This window comes from Panthera onca, chromosome E1, assembly GCF_046562875.1.
Source record: "Panthera onca isolate mPanOnc1 chromosome E1, mPanOnc1 haplotype 2, whole genome shotgun sequence".
Classification (NCBI taxonomy): Eukaryota; Metazoa; Chordata; class Mammalia; order Carnivora; family Felidae; genus Panthera; species Panthera onca.
Genome location: NC_138352.1, coordinates 47,775,357 through 47,790,449, shown reverse-complemented (window position 1 = coordinate 47,790,449; position 15,093 = coordinate 47,775,357). Strand labels below are relative to the sequence as shown.

The 15,093-nt window shown below is 38.8% G+C and overlaps 1 long non-coding RNA gene across 2 annotated transcripts in view; it reads left to right on the top strand.

Moving 5' to 3' along the window:
• The first annotated feature begins 12,156 nt into the window (after positions 1-12,156).
• The window catches only part of LOC132687874 (uncharacterized), a 113,883-nt gene continuing 110,946 nt past the window's right edge, over positions 12,157-15,093 (top strand). For both annotated transcript variants that reach the window (XR_009614310.1, XR_009614309.1), the window contains exon 1: positions 12,157-12,220. This is a non-coding gene — a long non-coding RNA (uncharacterized LOC132687874). The remainder of the gene's footprint in view (positions 12,221-15,093) is intronic.

Sequence of the window (15,093 nt, the reverse complement as noted above, 5' to 3'; positions counted from 1 at the left end):
GCTCTGACATGCGCATTTAATTGGCATATGTGAATTTTTGTGTGCATGTATATCATGTGGGTAGTGTCTTGACAGTCAGAGAACTTCAATCCTCTCTCCTCTCATTTCCCCATTCACAGCCTGATTTTCTTTATGGCAAGGTAACTTCTTATAATTTATTTATTTACTTTATTTTATCTGTCTCTGTGTGTATGTAAGCAACAAAAAATTGATCAGAATTTTGGAAAAGACTATTGTTTGCAGATATGAACAGTTCCTCTTTGGAACTGCTTGGTGGAGGGCTTTTTCCTAGAACCCAGTTTTGGGGGCCCATGTAGTAGAAAGACACTGTCCTCTGTTGATGTCATAACCTCATCTCTCCTCCCCACCTGCCCAGCCTTGATTAGAATGCTGTGTGCTTGGGGTGAAAAAGAATGACCTGAGGCAGTCTGTTAGCCAACTCCTGACTGCTTTTTAAATCAAGTCCAAGTGCCTGTGTTTTTTCCAAAGCTGTTTGTTTAACATGTCCTGAAAACATCTCTTGGATTTAATATCTCATGATGTTTCTTCAGGGACTCACTGATACAATCATGTTAACCCTGTCTCTATCTCCTGCATTTTTCTGGAAGCATAATATGAGATTTGGAGTCAGACAGGCTCAAATCTTGAATTGGGTTACTACTCATGTAACCTTGAATTCATTAATTCTTATTTACTTCTTCTAGAAAATAGGGATAGTAACAATACTGGTCTAATGAGGCTATTGTACAGATTAAACGAAACTAACCTTGTGAAAGTCTTACTGCAATACTTAACAAAAAGTAAGTGCTCTGTTAGGTGTTTTTATTTTCCCCTCCATGCTCCCAGCTATTGCTGAATCTACTCCTCTGACTCCTATCCCTCCCTCTTGTTTCCCTACTGTGTTGGTTTCCTCGTGCTGCCATAGCAAAGTACCACAAATTAGGTGGTTTAACACAACAGAAACACACTCTCTCACAATGTGTGAGGCTACAAGTTTGAAACCAAGGAGTCTGAAAAGCCATGATCCTTCTGAAGGTTCTAGAGAAGGACACTTCCTTGCCTGTTCCTAGCTTCTGGTGGCCCCTGGCATTCATTGGCTTATGGCCACATCACTCCAATCTCTGCCTACCTTTGTCATGTGTCCTTCTCTCTCTCTGTGACCTCTCTTCTTATTGTAAGGATGCAGTCATTAGATTTAGGGCTAGCCCAAAATTTAGTATGATGTTATCTTGAGATCCTTAACTAATTACATCTGCAGAGACCTTGTTTCCAAATGAGGTAATATTCTGAGGTTCTTGGTGGACATGAGTTTGCAGGTGGAGGGGGGACACTAGAAAACATACTATATCTACCACCCTAGGCTCCTATCTTTTTTTCAGATCATCTCAAGATTTGTAACTATCAAATTCCCTTCTCTTACTCTATTTGTATTTTGCTTCCTTTCCTCCATCCTCACTGCTGTGGCCTATAGCAGCTTTCACTTGTGTGACTCTTCTATTCTGTGAACTGATCTTTCTTCTCTGGCCTCTCTCATATCCATTCTCCACATTGCCTTGAAGGTAGGCTTTTAAAAATATAGGCAGATCTGATGAAGGGTTCTTTAAAAACTTTAAAAACCTTTAAAAGCTCCCAGTATCATTAGGATAAAATTCAACACCTTAGCATTCAAGGCTCTTCACAAGGTCCCAAACTGTTTTCCTAATATCCCACTGCACTCTGTACTAATCACCCTCAACAGTCCAAGCCCACACTAAGGCAGATCTAAGGAACAACGTCACTATTGCTGCAGCCATGACAGACTTATTCTAGGGTGCAGTCTTGGAGATCAGGCTCATTTAAGTAGAAGGTTTGTTGAGAAATCCTCTGAGCAGGTGTTAACTTGGGTGTGGGTGTGAGGAAGGAAGTTAAAGACCAGTTCTAGAAAACCTGGGTCAAGCACCAAGTTTGAGGGGTGAGTTTGGTTTCACAAACAGATATGGGAGCTTTGGAGCCAAGGAAGTCAGGATCAGGTTTGGAAAGGGAAGACAGTTGGTGAAATAGTTGAGGCTCTAATACCTGAACTGAATGAGTATGATGTATTCATTGAGATGTTAGGGGCTAGCTACGGGCATAGACTGGGTTGGTTTAATATCACCAGGGCAGGATTGAAAGTGCATTCTGTGGTCAGTCTCTGTATATCTCTCTGGTCATCAGGGAGGGATGCATGGGACACAGAGCCCAGTGACCTAATCCTTGTGATTCTTTGTTCTCTTTTTTCCTTGTTTATTCTGTGGGATCTAAGGCACTGTCAACCCAGGTCATAACTTGTGTTTGTGGCTGTTTGCTGTTGTGGTTTTTTAAATAGCTGGGCAAATGGAAGAACTGAGCTTTCACTGTTTTTGAGAATATCAGGCCCTTTTGTTTTGACTCTTGCTCCTTTGCACTTTTAGTGTCTGAGTCAGTTTGGATCTAGGTTGAGCATGAATCAGGAGACCCAGCTTGACTTGATGGTGTCTAAGGAGTTCCTTCTCTGACACCTTATGACTCTGAATCCAGCAAATTAGCTGAATGAGATGGCATTTTCTCTTCTTCCTAGATTTGGCCACTAAGCTTAATGCGTGACTCTTGCTGAATAACTGACATCCTGTAATCCTCTGGCAGTGGCTGCAGGATAAAGAAGCAATGAGGGACTTAAGCTGCTTCAAGTGATTTACAAGGCTCACAAGATATAACCACTTCTCAAACCCTTGTTTCAATTTATTACAGAAAGTTCTTTCTTTTTCTCCCTCTTCTTCTCCCTCCTCCTGCTCTCTTTCTTCTTCTTTCCCTCCTCCTCCTTCTTGTCCTCATCCTCATCATCATCCTCCTCTTTCTCCCCCTTCTCCTTCTCCTCCTCCTCTTCCTTCTCCTCCTTTTCTTATTTTCCTTCCTCTTCCTGCTCTCCTTCTCCTCCTTTCCCCCCCTTTCCTTCTCTTCCTCCTCTCCTTTCCCTCCCCCTTCCTTCTCTTCCTTTTTCTCCTCTCCCTTGTCCTTCTTCATCTTCCCCTTCTCCTTCTGCCTTCCTTGACCATAAGTCATTACAGGAATTAACAGAGTTTCATGTTGGACTAGGCCTTGGGAATGACTATATTTTCAGGTTAGTCAGTTCAGGCTGCTAGAACAAAAATACCATGGACTGGTGGCTTAAACATTTCTTTCTCACAGTTCTGAAGGTTGGTAAGTACAAGATCAAGGTGTAAGCAAATCAGGTGTGTGGGGAGGACCTGCTCCCTGCCTTATAAACAGCTACCTTCTTGCTGTGTTCTCACATTTTGGATAGAGATTATCTCTCTCATTCTCTTCTAATAAGGGCACTAATCCCATTCATGAGGGCTCTATTCTCATGACCCACTAATCTCCCAAATGCCCTACCTCCAAATAACATCACATTGGGGATTAGGCTTTGACATGTGGATTTTGGGGGACACAAATATTCAGCTCATAGCAGAGCCTAGCATCTTTATTTAATAGATGAGAAAATTGAGCTGCATCATTGTGAGGTCTCTTGCAAGTGTCTCCAAGACAATGAGCAACAGGTTGTCTGGTTTCCAATGCAGGGCTTTTTTCTCTTACATCACAATCATGATTCTTTCTGCTTATTTAAGTGATGTAATTTTATTCACTCAGTCTTGCCTTAACTATTTTTTTTAATTTTCTTTCACTTAAAAATAGAAGACAATTTGTAAGAACAAAGAGGAGCAAGGGTTCTGGGAAGATGGCCACCTGGCTGTAGCTTTCTTCTCCTTAACCTCCAACTCCTTCTCTTGGGCTAGATGGGAGGGACATGGGGCTGAATTGAGGAGGGAAGACCAGGCAGAGGGCTTTCTTCCTCAAGAGCAGAGTTGGATCTAGAAAGGAGATTACCCTGGGACAAGAAAAGGACAGTCTGAGGGGATCCTGAGAAAATGCTGGTTCTGGAGGAAAGGGAGATGTCAGCCTGAGGGTATCTGGTTTCTCTAGTCCCTGTGAGGCCAAGAAGGAATGACACTGAGGTGGTAGAACAGGATGGCTTATGTTAGATAGAAGGTGGAGGTAACCTCTGGGTGACTGACAATCTTTTAGTTTCTAAACCAACACTGTCTGGGGTGTAGAAAATATTTCCGCCACACTATTTGTGTGGCTGACACCAGTTAGGAGACTCCAACAACCAGACCTGAACATAAATGAGCAGACAAGATGGAAAGAAAACACACACACGCACACACAAAGGCAGCTAGAAGAGGAAACAAGTCAGAACTAATAGAGCCCCTTCCGTCAATATGACTTGCTAAAGTGCAACAGGTGACAGTCTGAACCCAAACAAAGATGTTGAAGGAGACTCAAGTGCACCACAAACGTGGAACTAAACTGCATTATTTCCCAACTCAACAATTCAGCAGATTAACTGAAGGAGAGGATAGTCAGTGGAGGCAAGTGGAGGATGTATGTCAAAGCCCAGAGCAAAGATATAAAGGAGGATGCTATGGGGAGAAAGAAGTTTGGGGAGAGGTATCCCAAAGACTCAACATGTGAAAAACAGAAGTTCAATAAAGGATTGGGAAAATAATTCCTTAACAAATAACAGGGAGAGAGGGTATCCTGAGTTGAAGACAGATCTGAATTGGCCTATTAAAGGGGATCCTCAAGTTCAAGGCAGGACCAATGACAGTAACGTGCACTGGGAAATATTCTGGTAAAATTCCTGAATTCCTAAGACAATGTGACTATATTGCAATCTTCCAGGTAGAAGGAACAAGTTACCTACAATGAAAAAACAGTGAGAAAAATATTGGACTTCTCATCTATAATGACTTTTAAAGTCTAAAAGATAATGGAACAGCATGGGCAGGCTATGTAAGAATACCATACAAAACAATATGGACTTTATTACTTGCTAAGGCACAATGCAAATATTTGTTGATACTCAAGTCAAGGATCCATCAATTTCCCCTATATTCCATTGGTTAAAACTCAGTCATGTGGCTTCATCTTTGCAAGGGGATGGGACAGCTGGGGATCACAAGCAGACTGACTTATGCCATAAAATAAAATAGTAAAGAAGAGAAAATAGAGGTGAAGACCTTGTAATTATTTCCTTACTTGGGATTTTCTGATTTTTCACTTAATTCTTGTGGTAAAATAAATCAGATCCTTGATTCAGCCTATTAAATAGATGGTGCCTTTCACTCATTCACTCGATAGTTCTTATGAGTTTCTGCTACCAGCACCTGATACACAGCAGACCCTAAGACCAAGAAAGATTCTTGCCTGCACAGATCTAGTGGGTGTACTGATGCATATGACAATTATGAAGCATTGGAGGCCAGTATACAGTATTGCACAGTGGTTTTGGAACCAGATAGACCCCAATTTAAATTAAAATCCTGGCCATGACAGAGCCACTTTGAGACCTTGAGAGAATTATTTAACCTCTTTCAAAGCACAATTTCCTCATATATAATATGGGTGTTGCCATATACCACAGTGTTGCCTTTGTGATAAATAATCAACCAATAATGTATGGAACACAGACATTTTAGATCTTAGAAATCTGTGGCTACAAGAAAATAAGGTCTCATATATTTATTAGAAAAATTAGTTTCTTAACATTAAAAGCTTCATGATCACTATTAACATCTATACAGTAGTGCAGAAGGGTATAACGTGAAAACGAGAAGTGCTCGTCCTTTGCTTCCAGTCCTTTAGGTAATCATACTTACCCATTCTTGCCTATCTTTTCAGAGATTTTCTGTGTTGGCAAGCATCTGCACATATATGTGTATGCTTTAAAAATTGCAAATGGACTTATGGTAAGCAGTGTTCTGTATCTTGCTTGCTCTATCACAAAATATACCTTGGACATTTTCCTGTATCACTGTATGTAGACCTATCTTACTCTTTTTAATAGCTCAGTAATGCTTTATAGGATGTGTGTATATCATGGTGTAAGTGTTCCCTATTGGTGGATATTTGGCTTATTTTCCAACTTTTGCTGTTGGCTACAAAGCCGCCACAAACGCCTGTGCATATGTGTATTTGGACACATTGAGTGAGTGTATCTGTAGGGTGAATTCCTAGTAATTCAGTAATGAGCCCAAAGGATTGTGCATTTTATATTCTGATAGAGTTTGCCCAGTTACCTTCCCCATGGTTGGTACCAATTTCTATTCCCATCAACAATTTATGAAAGTGCTTCCCACCCCCCCACTATAGTCATCACTAAATCACTAAATTACTTTTGAGATGAAAGGAGTATCCCCTTGCTGCTCAGTATAAATTTCTTTAATGACTAGTGAGGTTGAGTATCTTTTCCTGTTTATCACCATTAAATTTTTTAATGTTTATTTATTTATTTTGAGAGAGAGCAATAGAGAGAGAGCAGGGGAGGGGCAGAGAGAGGTGGAGACTGAATCCCAAGTAGGCTCTGCACCATCAACACAGAGCCTGATGCAGGGCTTGAACCCACAAACCATGAGATCATGACCTGAGCTGAAATCAAGAGTTGGATGCTTAACCCACTGAGTCACCCAGGCGCCTCCTTCCACCCCCCGCCCCATTTATCACCATTTTAATGTCTCTCTTTTCCCCTCAGATTTAAGTCCTTTGCCACTTTTTGTATTTTCTCTCTTTAATAAGTGCTTTTAAAGAGTTCTCATTATAAGGATATTATCATTTTTGTGTCAAGGCATTATAAATGTTTTTCAACGTGCTATTGTTTAAAACTTTTGTTCATGGTATTTTTGCTATTCCAAAGTCATATTTATTATCATGTTAAATGTATGGTCTCTGGGTTTTGTACCATCTTTAGGAGGAACTCCCTTACTCAAAGATTAATTTGAAAAAAGCACTTATGTTTCTCTTAGCACATTTGGGGTAACTTTAAAAAGTGTTTGAATCTTTGTTACACCTGGAATTTATTTTTGACTAAGGATCAGGGTAGGTATCTAGCTTTATTTTTTTTCTAAATAAGTTGGTAGTTCTACTAATATCACATAATGAATATTTCATATATCTTTCCACTATACTTATTTGTATATTTTTCCCACTATATATCGATATGTATTTTGGTATTTTTGGTGTCTCTGTACCATTCCATTGATTTATCTGTCTTTTCAGCACTAATATTAAATAGTTTAAATTCATGTAGCTTTACAATTGTTTAAATAACATCTGACTAATTCTCACTCATCGTTCCTCTCTTCCGGAATCTCCCTGACTACTCCCACATTTTTATGTCATGAGAGAAATCATTTCTGTGAAGTGAATATATTTGATTGGATTACAATGAATTTATAGATTATTTTAGGGAAATTTATTTCTTTTTAACATGGGGTATTCCAGTCCTTTATGTTCCTTACATGAACTGTAACATTTTAAAATAAATGTCCTGAATGTTTCTTATTAAGTATTCCTGAATATTTTAATCTTTTATTTACTATTGTAAACTAGGTTTTAAAAATTCTATTATGTTTTCTAATTATTTTTTGTTATCAACCACTTATTCAAACACTTACTTTTACCTAGTACTTACTCTTATTTTTAAGAAGGATTTTCAATTAATTCTCTTAGACTTTCCAAGTGTAAATCACAGTATTTATAAATAATGATCATTTTTCCTTCTCTAATTTTTTTAACTTTTATTTTTTTGTGTCAGACTGCACTGAAAGGTATTCCCAGAAAGAAGTTACATAAAGGTGGTAATAATTTGTTTTTTGTTAATATTTGCTTATATTAATGTTAAATATGTTAATATTTTGTTTTGTGACAATTTTTTTTTTAACAGGAATATTTACAACAATTTACCATTAAGCAGGTTGTATAGTTTGAGATACTATTTTTTTTTCATAGTAAAGAAGTATCGAGGGGTGTCTGGGTGGCTCAGTCAGTTAAGTGTCAGACTCTTGATCTCAGCTTGGGTCTTGATCCCAGAGTCATGAGTTCAAGCCTCACGTTGGGCTCTGTACTGGACGAAAAGCCTACTTTAAAAAGAAAAAAGAAAGAGCAGTATCCATTATGACTTTTTAGCACCTATTGAAATGAGTGTATGCTTTGGGCCCTTTTATTTATTACTGTGGTGCCTTGTAATAATATATTTCTTAACATTGAACTATCCTTGGATTTCTGAACAAGCCTCAGATGGTCCTGATATATTATTGAAGAAAGTACTGCTAACTCTCTTTGTAATATTTATAAGTTTTGCATTGAAACACATTAGTTACATTGGGCCTTACATCGTAACTTTGTCAGATATTTGTGTCGTTATTATGATGGCTATATAATTACAATATGGAATCTTACTTCTTACTCTGTCCTCTGGCATGGTTTTAAAACCACCTGGGTGGCTCAGTCAGTTAGGTATCCGACTCGTGATCTCAGCTTAGGCCTTGATCTCAGGATCATGAGTTCAAGCCCTACGTTGGGCTCTGTGCTAGGTGTGAATCCTAAAAACACATTCGTGCTCTTTGCTTTTTACAATTGGTCTGTTTAATTTTTTTTCTCTCTGAAATTTTGGCAGTTTATATTTTTAATGGAAAAAGTATTTTTCTGGGGTGCCTGGGTGGCTCAGTCAGTTAAGCCTAAGACTCTTGATTTCAATTCAGATCATGATCTTGTGGGATCGAGTCCCATGTCCAGCTCCATGCTGACAGCACAGAGCTGCTTGGTATTCTCTCTCCCTTTCTCTGCCCCTTCCCCATTCATGTGCATGTGCACTCTATCTCTCAAAATAAATAAATAAACTTTAAAAAGAAAAAGAAAAAAGAAAAAAGTCTATTTCTTCCAAGTTTTAAACTATATTTCCCTTAGCAAATATTTCTTAAAATTATTTTCATTTCTTGTCTATGGTTATTTTTCTGTTCTTGTTCCTTCTCACTTTTTCTCTTGATTAGTCTAAGTAGTGATTTACCTAATTTATTGTTCATTTTAGTTACTGTTCTTTTTCAAAGACCCAGATCATATATGCATCATCTTTTTTAAAATTTATAATAAATTACATTCTGTCTTTACATTTGTTGATTCCTATACTTTAATTTGCTTAGGATTTTTCTGTTTTTCTTTTACTACTCTGTAGAAGGCATTTTGCCAAATGCCTAATTAATTAATGTGCTTTTTAATTAATATATATAGTTATTAATTTTGATTAATTTAGTTTTAAATACAGCTTGATTTAGATCATACAGATTTTTTGTTTTTTCATACTTGTATTATTAAAATTTAGCGAAGTCATGTATTTATATTATTTATAGGCTCAAATAGTTATGTAAAGATTTGTTATTGGCACAGGAACTCCCTGTTCTTGACATTTTAGTTGCAGGTATATGTGGAAATAGTAAGATCAATTCTAATACTCATTTATGCTTTCTTCCACTTATTGCCTACTTGATCTGCCATATGCTATGGAGTTGACTCAAGAAGGGGAGTCAGGGGATATTCGATGGAAACCTTGTATGTGAAAGGGGCTCTATTCCTGCGTCAACCAGAACAGTTCCTTTTATTTCTTTTGCCTATACTGCTCCATTTGAGCATTTCATAAGAAGACAAATTTCAACAGCTGATAGTGTTTAAAACTCATTAAACATACATACATGTACAGTGCTTACATGGAAACCCAGTTGTAAAAGCTCAGTACATTATTGGACTCCAAGAAGCCATTGAGAGTAAAATTCATTATTATTTAATGTGACAAGAAGAAAAAAAATTCTACGGCCCATTAGATTATGACACATAATCTTATTTTTAGAGAGAGACATAGCAATTTGAGAGATGCTAAAATATGAAAAAAAATATTATTGTAGACTAAATATGGCATATGACTTTTAGTTGTGAATTAAAGCCTTAGGTTTGCTTGACAATTTTGTGACTTTGTTCAAAGATTAAGTGCCCAATGAAATCTAAATTGAGGAGGAAGTCCAGCAGAAGATCATTTGCTAACTGGACATCTGAATTCAGCTTGAAAAGTGACATCTCACACTTTCCTTCTCTATGTTCTCATTCCTGATGATGCAGACACCATCAGCTTTGTTCAGTCTCCTTGGCAAGACTGCACATCCCTGGAGCCGGAGTCTTCTGCTTAGTCGGGAAGGGGAGATGTCCTATGTTCAGGGCTTGGAAATGTCTTCTTGGATAAGTGTAAGCCACTAAGTGCCCAGATGAGCTCCTGCTGTTTTGTGCTCCCTCCCTGGACCACGTGTAGCACAGCTGGGGCCTTGTCTGCAGCGGTCCCACAGTCTGGAGGACGATGTGTCATCAGCCTCCTTCTCAGTCTTGGCATGCATTTGCTGCTTTCTTGACAATAGTCCAGAGCTTCTCAAATGTTTCCATATAGTGGCTCTGATGACCCCAGAGTGTGAGAGTGTAGAACCTGGAAGCCTGGAGGTCGAGTTCAAAGCAACTAGCTCTAAATCTGGAAACATTTTATGACTCCCCTCATCTTAAACACTTTTACAAATTAAGTATTTAATTTTGTGGGGTTTGACTATGAATATGGTATTTTCCCAAAGATCTTTAAGTAAAATGGCCCCAGGAAAACATGCCATACGTACACATTTTTGCTTTGTGTAACCCACACACCACTTAAACTGTGACATTACACATCCTCCACTTGGAGAAGCATGGATGAAAGAACCTGGAGGGATCTGAGTTCAGGTCCTGGCTTTGTCATTAAGGAATTATGGGATCTTGGAAAGTTAACTAAACTCTCCAAGTTTCAGTTTATTCATCTGTAAAAGGGAGATTAAAGGCACCAAACTCACATGATTATCTTTTTTTTAAGCTTATTTATTTATTTGTTTATTTTGAGAGAGAGAGAGAGAGAGAGAGAGAGAGAGAGCATGAGTGGGGCAGGGGCAGAGAGAGAGAGGGAGAGAGAGAATCTGAAACAGGCTCCATGCTGTCAGCATAGAGCCTGATGTGGGACTCAATCTCCCAAACTGTGAGGTCATGATCTGAGCCAAGATCAAGAATCAGACGCTTAAATGACTGAGGTGCCCCAATCACATCTTTATCCATTTATCAATCAACAAACATTTGCTTCAAACATTTCATAGTTGGGCTATTGTTGATAATATTGTTATAAAAATCAGGAGGCATGTATCCCTTCGAATCTGTATTTTTGTATCCTTTGGGTAAATACCTATTAATGCAATCTCTGGATCTCCATAGACTTTTATTAATCACATAGGATGTGCATCTTTCAGGAGCTGGGAGCAGATGGATGGCAAAGGATTATTGGAAATGCTTCCCAAGGGAAGGCAAATGTGAGCTAAGACCAGAGAAGTAAAGGCGAGAAGGGGTTTTGATGGTCCATTTCAGGAAAAACCTCAGAGACAGCATGATTCAGGAAAGTGAAAGGTGTGAAGGAAGGAATGGTGATAGATATCAGGAGGAATGGTGAAGAGAATGAGGTGGTAGACAATACACATACCCAACTTTGCTCTAGTGAAAATAAACTATATAAATCAGATGACATAGAAAAGAGAAAGGTTACTGTAGTAATCCAGGTGAGCTGCTTTGGAAGTCCAGCCTAGCGAGTGAGACAGAATGAGAAGTTAGGATTAACAGTCATGAAGGAGGTAGAAATTTCAAAATAGTGTAACTTACTGGGTTCCATAGAATTTGTCTCTATCATTCTTAACTTCCACTTCCCACATGGTGTTCAGAGCACTTGGTATTATACCACTTTAGAGTGGTTGCTAAAAAAGGAGGTAATAGAAACACTGGTTAAAAAATTTGATATTTTAAATCTGACAGTAGTAAATTATTTATTTTTTTAGTGTATAGAGAATATACTATTTATTGCTGAGCTGAACAATAAAATTAATTTTATAAATCATTTTATTTTTTTCAATTGTTAATTAATTCTATGAAGTTAATATATCTTTATGTTGATGGGAGAAATATGCATAATAATAATAATGTGCGTTAAAGTTTACTATAAACTATAGAGTGCTTTTATATGTATTTGCTCATTTGATTCTCCCTATGGCCCTATAAGATAAATGTTTATCCTCATTTTACAGGCAAGGAAACTGAGGCATAGATTTACTTGAGGCCACTCAATTGCTAAGGCAGGAATTGGTCTCAGACTGGGTGACTCCATGCCACGCTGCCTCCTTTTGTGATGTCAGTAATGGGATCAAGATTCCTTCTCCTTTTGGGAAACTGGCAGGGATTCTGGGTTGTAGCAGGAACCTGCAGGAGAAGATGAGAATGCACCTTGGTTCATGTAACTCTCTCCCTGACCTCCCGTAGACAAATTACTTGGCATGCTATTGGAGGGGTGGGAGTTTATTTAGTTTTTCTGGGTGTTTCTTTAAGGATGTTAAGAGGAAAAGGCCAATAGTAATCTCAAACAGGATATCCTTTAGGGAAAACACTCCACACTAAATACAAACAAGAGATTTCAGACTGAAGAATTGCAGACACCGAAGAATCCCTTTAAGTGTGTGTGTGTGTGTGTGTGTGTGTGTGTGTGTGTGTGTGTAGCTAGTTAGTTTCAGGTTCAGAATATCTCTTAGGCTTTTTAGTGGACCACCTACTAGAGATACATTTGAGTACTTCTGGTACCCTGTGCAAATCTTGATGAATGTTTTTCAGGATTCTTCCTCCTTCTACATGTTTGGTGCACATATTTTTTTTTCTGTAGATTTCTGATCTTTCTTTCTTTCTTTCTTCTCTTTCTTTCCTTTCATTCTTTCTTTCCATGCATTCTTTCTCTCTCCTTCTCTCTCTCCCTCTCTCCTTTTTTCTTTTTGCCAACAATCTTGCTCCTGGAGTAGTTAAGTCCATGAGGATACTTAAAAACAAGAAGGATCAATGAGTGCATTCCCCCTGAGTTCAGCCAGGACCACCCACAGTGAATCATGTGTACGAGGACTATTTTCAATGGGGACAAATCCTCAGCAGATTTTGCTGTCCTCTGGCTTTAGTGTTTGGTTTCCATCATCTCTTGGGTCACGAAAGTAGGAGGCTACTTCTATAATCATCTGACTGAAGTTCAATCAGTGATCAGTGACCATGGAAGAAGAGGGAGTGACAAATCAGTCCCCTAAGCCTCTGTTGCATTTGTGTTTGAACATCCCCTTCCTGCCTACCAAGTGTTCTTCTGAATACCCCATTGTTATAGTCACACTCACCACCCTTTTGAGGGATTTAATGGCTAAATCAGATCTTTTTTTTCATGGCACGTCTCAAGGCGGACCCCAACCCTTATCTCAGCAACTGATCTTTCCCATTGCAAACCTGGTGCCAGTGTGTCCCAGAACCCTCTCGGCCCCTGAGAGAGCACTTCAGAGTAAACAAATTGAAATACCAAGAGGATATTTACAGCCACTGACCAAGCTCCCAATTTCCTTGGCTGGCCCTGTAGACAATGTACTCTTGCATTAGCCTTCAATTGTACTGTCAGAAATTGATACAAGACCAAGATTGAGAAAATATTATGCTAAGCCAGTCAATAGGCAAACAAACATTGTCTACCATTTCTTTAGAGGATCTTGGGATAAATGTTTGTTTGCTTTCCCAGTGATATCTCAGTCACCACAAATTCTGGGCCTCTCCTGCTTAAACTTCCTGATTTATTTCCCAGGGACACAAGAGAACCTGGCTTTGGAGATGAGAGAACCCCATGGCACCTAACAGCTTATGCTTTCCTGGTGTTAAGGGACCAAACTCTCCTCAGCAGGCTTCTGCCCACTCAGCCCCACTGCGAAAACTCATAAAACTCACATTAAATCAATTATGAATGGAAGCATCTTTTTAAAAAAAAGTGTTTATTTTATTTATTTTGAGAGAGAGAGAGAGCACGAGTGGGGATGGACAGAGAGAAAGGAAGAGTGAGAGAATCCCAAGCAGGCTCTGTGCTGACAGGATGTGGGGCTCAAACTCATGAACCATGAGATCATGACCTGAGCTGAAATCAAAGGTCGGATACTTAACTGACTGAGCCTCCCAGGAGCCCAGAAGGGAAGCATCTTCTATTCCCATCTAAATGCAAGTGTCCCAAGCCTTGCTATGGGCTAATGCTTACAAAGTGAAGCCTCTAGATTTGTTTTGAGTCTTTGGAGAGAAAGGCAATCAACTATAGAATGTTCTTAAATTCATTTCTTGAACTCTAATTCTTTTTCAAAAATTTAACCATGTGTTAAGAATCTAGCCCAGTGTTTTGGAATCTATGATCTGTAATAAGGTCTTATTAAATCCTGTGTGTTTTCTCTCCTTCACACAGTTAGGTTAATTTCCTCTAACTTCACACACCTGCCTTTATTCCTTTGCATTTGTTTACTGAACCTAGAATGAATGTCTTTCTTTTCTCCACCTTGCAAAAGTCTACTGATTGGTTCAGATTTGATTTATCGGTCTCTTGTTCAACTGAACACATCCATTAGGAGGTAAAATACACATCCCCAAGGCCCCTTCCCTCTGCTTACATTCCCTTATCATTTCTACCATCCTTATGGTGTCTAGTACTGTCCCCTAAGGCTGGGACGAGGCTGAGGCAAATGAGATGTCAAGGGCACGAAATTCAGGAGGCACTCACTGTCCAGGAGGTACACTTAAATTGTGAGCCCTGTACATCCCACTTGTCCTCCTGGTCTGGACCTTGCTCTCCCTGCACAAATCCTCTCTCAGCAAAGACTGGTACATGTCAGATAGCCCTAAGTGTATATGTGTTGCTTTATATTCAAATAATATGCTTAGGCTGTTGTCTCTTGGTTTTTCAATTTAAGATACTGGCTAACACTTTCTTACCATGGCAGAAGACGATTCAGCCCTCTTCAATAGTCACCCACCCCTTCTCCTGACACATACTCTCCTTCCCCCATCCTTACAGTATGATCCCATGACACTCTCACAAGGTTAGATTAATAATCTGTGTTTATATTAGTATGGTCATGTCAACATTACCACAGCTGAGCCCGTAGAATACAGTGTTTGCTTTCTCCATAACTTTTGCTTTTATTACAATTGATGGCTTCTTGCACACTTTATTTTTGCATAATTTTTCATTTATTTTACCACTCCTGGAAACCTAAATCATTTCCAGAACTACAAACGCCTTTCAGTATGGTTAAACACCAGAGAACTTATGGATTCCAT